This window comes from Lissotriton vulgaris, chromosome 8, assembly GCF_964263255.1.
Source record: "Lissotriton vulgaris chromosome 8, aLisVul1.2, whole genome shotgun sequence".
In the NCBI taxonomy this organism is placed as follows: domain Eukaryota; kingdom Metazoa; phylum Chordata; class Amphibia; order Caudata; family Salamandridae; genus Lissotriton; species Lissotriton vulgaris.
Genome location: NC_141696.1, coordinates 1,545,431,787 through 1,545,437,786, shown reverse-complemented (window position 1 = coordinate 1,545,437,786; position 6,000 = coordinate 1,545,431,787).

Genomic DNA, 6,000 nt, shown 5'->3' with positions numbered 1-6,000 from the left:
GCCGCAGCCAAAGGGCCTAAGCCGCGGAGGAGCTGTCCACTCGGCTTGAGTCAGTCACCTGGGCCACCGAGGCCAAAGCGTCTCCTCTCTCAGTCTGGCTCGCCGACAGGGATGGCCCCTCCGCAGTGCCACGTCGACCCACTCTCTGCCAAGGCGGGGATCGGGAACGGCGACGCCGTCCCGGCGAGGCGCTGGCGTCCGCCGATGCTGATGTCTCCTCCATGCCAAGCAAGTCCTTGGCGGCCGACACTGTCCGCACCTGCACCAGCCTATTCTGCCAACGGAAGATCAGCCGAAAGGGGTGACCCCAGGAATAGGATACCTCATGCTCCCTCAGAAAAGCCTGACTGGGCGAAAGTCTCGTCGTTTTTGCAGGGTGGAGGCCGCTAGATCCTGGAAAAGTTGTGGGCTGTGTCCGCGAAAGAGCAAATTGTTAGTGCCTCTCGCCTTCCGCAAGATCGTCTCCTTCAGCTGGAAGTCATGGACACAAGCCAAGATATCGGGAGGTGGCGAGCGCGCGCCACGCGGCAGGCCTACCCGATGGACCCTGTCCATCCTGATCTCAGTGCGATCGTCTTCCGCCAGGATCTGCAAAAAGAGGGCTTCCACATATTCACGCAAGTTTCCTCCGTCCCCATCCCATGGCACCGCTCTTATGCGAATGTTATTGCGGCGGGACCTGTTCTCCAAGTCTTCGCAATGGGTCTGGAGGTCCAGATTCTGCTCCCGAAGTTGGAGCAAGTCTTGCTGTAGTTGGTGGACATCGCCACTAAGGCCTAGATCGTGGTCCTCCAGGGTCGCCACCCGCTCGCCGATGCCGTCCACATCACGGCGGACCTCCCGGAGGTCCGAGGCCAGCTGTGCTTTCAGCTCCGTGATATCTTCCTTGATGGAGGAGAAAAGTTCAATCAGAAAGGCCTTTGTGACCGGGCCATCAGCGTCGTCCTTAGTCGGCGACTTGCTAGGGCCGGGGGGCGATCCAGAGGCCCCCTTGCCGGGCCCTTCCTTCCCCGGTTTAAGGTGGCGATTCCTTGTCGACATGGTGCGACGCTTCAGTGCAGATGGCGAGAGGCAAGATGGCACCGCTTCTCCGCCCGGATGTCGTCTGCGCTGTCCAGCAAAGCTCCAGACAGGATGGCGCCCCTCCGTCGCCACTGAGTCGCCGGCTAGCACCTCGCTTCACAGGCAGGTGCGTAGCAACTCCAACGCAGGCAACTCACAGAGAAGTTCCACTTTCGACCACCCGTCAAAGGTCCGAGTCCCCTCCAGCGATGAGACGGCGCCGCCCGGACAGAGACCTGTAGGCCGCTCCGGTACAAGTGCGTCACCAAAGTCACACCTCGACTAAGTCCGCCGTCCCGTGTCGTAGAAGGACGGGAGAAGGGACGAACCAATGCAGGGCGCCTCGGTGATCCCAGGCGAGTTGAAAGCCGGTGCCAAGATCACCCCAATACTGCTAAACAAAGCTATGAAGGGCTCGGGGTGCCGGAGGAGCTCGCAGGCACGTCTTACTCCGCCGCCATCTTGGCCACGCCCCCGTTTAATACATTTTTTACATACATACATAGAACTCTCTGTGAGCAAAGCCCCCGTTAGCTCTGTTGAAAGAGCACCCTCAGGCGGCACAACAGAGCAGGCGCCGTCTGACAAAGGGCATAGCACCACCCATCTTATCTAGGGTAAGCAGTGTGATGTCTTTTTTTAGGTTGCGCCTGGCGTTAGTAGCGTGCATTCGCTGCTCTCGCCATGCGAGGGCTTCTTGGAATCAATACGGTTCCAGAAGTCTTGTTTAGTGTTCTATCCATGCGCATTCCGAGCACGCGGACACTCCAAAGGTATTTGTCTTGCGCTGCCCGTTGGCGCACGAGTCACGCTAGTCAATTCAGTTAGAGTATGGCAGTTTGGATGTGACAGTTGACCTGAAACTGCATGGTGTTTGCATGCACCGCAACATTTGTCTGTGGGATCTTCGTATGTTGTGAATAAATTGAACTCACCTTCAGCTGCTGCTTCCGGTCGTTACTACACACTTGGTGGTGACGAGCGAGGAGAGTGAAGATCCCACACAGCAGCCACTTTGTCTAACAAAATATTAAGGAAAGGTTCTGGAGTGTCAAGTAAGGATCGGAATATCTTCAAAAGGTGGCATAATCTGTGCTAGTCTACCGATTCTAAGCAAAATTTAAAGGCTTTCTTGTGTGTTGACGTGGCATTGGATTACAGTCTGCCTGGCTGATCGTAGTCCTGTAACTTGCTCCAGTCTTCTGTTCATGCCTCTCCTGCCTGACAGTGTATCCTGGACCCATAGGAAGATGATTAAGCACGTGACGGAGGTCTACACACCCCCACTAAACTCCACAACGACTTAATCTTCACAGTGTAACAAACACCATCACTGAAGGAAACCGATTAGAAGTGCTTGCTGGCTGAAATCTCTGCATCCAGTCTCCTCTCCATTTTTCAAACAGTGAGTGACCGGTGCTTCCTTTCCTCTTTACTTCGCATTCGACGATGGTGTACTTCACACTCTGCATCGGTTCAGGTACTTTGCATTTGTCTTCTTTAAAGGAATATACAGCGTGAGCATCTACACTCGGTGACTCACACACCTCATTGTATTTGGGTTAAACTGACTGAGATTGGTGTGAGCACAGCAGCGCGGTGACTCGCACACCTGAAAATTTACATAACTTTTATTATTTATTCTACAATGTCATGGTGAAATGTCTTCAATACAGTAATCCTAAGCGTGCACTGTAGAATTTTTTCAAGAACATCTGTTTTTTCGGTTCAAATCTTAAAGCGGTTACTGAAAAATTACATTCTGTATTGTTGCTATCCCACAAAATGTAATATGTTCTTTAAAGAACACACACACACAGTGTAGTTCAATAAGCATAAACTTTGTCAGCTTCTACAGTCCAGTAAGTCTTCTAGTCAAGGTTTGTTCCAATCCTCAGTATGCAAGCTGTTCAGCCACCACCACCATTTCTAGACTTGAAAATGGTATGGGTTGTGAGAAGTTCGGGATCTTCAAGGAATGTTTGTGTTTATCTAATTAATTTTTAAGGTGACTTATTTTGAAGCACCATAGACACTTTAAAAGACCCGTAATAGTAATATCCTAATCATGCCCACACCACTTCTACTGTACCTGTAATAATGATGTTTGATTCTGTTTGATGTTTTTTATGATGTATTTTAAATACTCTTACTTTTCTTTTGATGCGCTTGCACTTTAGTAAGTACTGTTGGAAATTATTCATGGTTCTCTCTTTTTAATGGTCTCCTCCAAAGCAAATCAAATATTGACATTCTGGGACTCTTGAAATCTTTTTTTATGGTGATAAGTGTACTTGTTCTGTTAAAATCAAGGTTAATGCAATATCATGCCCCTTATCGTGACACTATAGATTAGTAATAATTGCTATATAAGTAAGGGAAATTGTGGGTAAAAAATTCTTCGTTCTTTTTGTAATGGCGTTTTTGATATTAACTTCTTTGTATTAATAAGTGTAACTCTGAGAATGATTTTTAACTAACATGATGTCTATAAGCTGTTTTTTATTTTGTATTTTATGTGGAATTCTTTGGAATTCTAAATCATAAATAAATAAACTTTGAATTAAATGGCAACATTGGCTTGATGCCTTTAAAACTTATTTGGGTGCGATAGGAGCACACAGATTTCGACCGGAAAGGAAAAAATTATATTACTGCACTCATTAAGTTTCGAGGGTAGGTCAACTCTAAAACATCTGGCTGAGGTTGTGACTGAAGACAATGAATAACTTGGCGAATATCAGTCCACCATCAAAAAATTAGCAAAGAGATACTATGTACAGCCTAGCATTGTGGTGTTAAGGCATACATTCTTCAAGATAGTGCAAAAAAGTGGAAGGGTGCAGAAGCATACATTACAACTATTAGGAAAATGATAGAAGACTGTGAGTTTGAGAACTGTAGTGAGCAGTTAGTGAGAGATCAGTTCATAAGCCAATGTTCTGATAGGAGAATAAGACAAACGCTTCTTTCTCTTGAGAACCCCTTTCTAGAAGAATCCATCAGGATTGCTAAAACTATAGAGACTTCTCAAGTTTCTATAAAGGAACTTGAAAACAAGGCACTTGAGGTTGCTGCACCCATACACACTAATTAAAAAAAGAAAAGAGACCTCTCCCAGAACACATTTTTTAGAAGGACAGACATATGCTTCAGGTGTGGTTATACTGCTCATTCCAGGAATGGCAAACCCCGTCCAGCAAAACACGTAACATGCGGATCTTGTGGAAAAATTGGACATTATGATAAAGTCTGTCAGTCACAAAAAAGAGAATGTCAGAATTAGCCTTGTCAAAGAAACAAGTGACAGCGATAATGAAGAAAACTTAGCAGAAATAAAAGATATGGTTCTCGTTGTCACAGACTGTGAAATAAGGAGAGGAGATCCTTCAGAATGCATTAACCCATATGCCAACATACTTGTAGGTGACAAGATACTTTGTCTCCTAGTAGACTCAGGTGCACGTATGCCCATGGTTTCAGAGTCACTTTTAAATGCCAATTTGAGTGAAAGACAGTTGTTTCCAGCTGATCGTGCTCCTGTGTCCTACGAGGGACACAAGATCGATCTCTTAGGGTATTTCGAGGACATCATGGAATTTAAGGGTAGGCGTATCGCAGGAAAAATATACCTAGCTAAACAGGGTTTGAACATTCTAGGGTGATTTCATCAAGGTTTGTATGACATGATGTTGTGTCCCGGAGCAAAAGAACAAGTGTTAGCCATCCGTGATTCCACCCATGTAGAATATCTACTTAACAGGTTCCCAAAAGTCTTTTCAGGGAAGTTGGGTAAAATAAAAGGTTCCAAACACAGAATAAAAGTTAGAGAAGGTGCATTACCCACCAAACACAAACTCAGAAGTGTACCATTCAGCATCAGAGAAGATCTCTAGAAAGAACTATTGTCCATGTATAAAAGAGGTGTAAACGAGCCAGTTGAATCTTCTGATTGGTCATCTCCCTTAGTCATTGTGTGCAAAAAGAACAATGAACTCCGTATATCATTGACTTGCGCAGTCTTAACAAAGAAATTTTAATCGATTCCCACCCTCTTCCAAACATCTCAGAGAAGTTAGCCATGGTAACGGGCGCTAACGTATTTTCAAAACTCGACCTGGCCTCAGCCTACCACCAGGTAGAACTCGAAAAGGAATCACGCCACCTCACCGCCTTCGACTCACCCTCTGCCATGTATCAATTCTGTCGTATGCCGTTTGGCCTCGCTTCGGCAGCGTCAGTTGTTTTACAGCAGCTCATAGTAAATCTTCTCAAAGGTGTAAAGAACGTTGCCATCTTTCAAGATGATGTGCTCATTCATGGTACTGACCAGGCATCACACAATGAAACTCTCAACCAAGTACTGTCACGTTTGCAAGATTATAGTGTGGTTCTAAAACACGGTAAATGTGAATTTTCTAAAGATTCCATTGAATACCTTGGGCACACCATCTCAAGTGCAGGAGTAACCCCAAAACCCAGCCTTGATCAAGCCATCTTAGATGCTTCACCACCCAAAGACTAAACAGGTGTGAAATTGCTTCTATGATTGACTGAATTCTACTCTTGTTTCATTCCTGATTATGCAACAAAAGTACTCCCCATTTCCAACCTTCTTAAAAACCAAACTGCTGTATGGGATGATGAGTGCAAAAGTTCATTTGAGTGGCTTAAGACTCAGCTCACCACTGTCAAGGCGCTAAAACCTTTTGATCACACGCTGCAATGCACCTTGGCTGTGGACGCAAGCTGTTAAGGTCTCTGTGCTATCTTGACCCAGCAGGCAGGGACAAAAGAGCACACTATTAGGTTTGCATCTAGGGTACTGAGAACCACGGAGACACACTATTCTGTAATTGGAAAAGAATTGCTTGTGTGTTGGTGGGCCATTGAAAAGTTCAAATGTTACTTTTGGGGCAGAAAGTTCGCTCTGCAAAC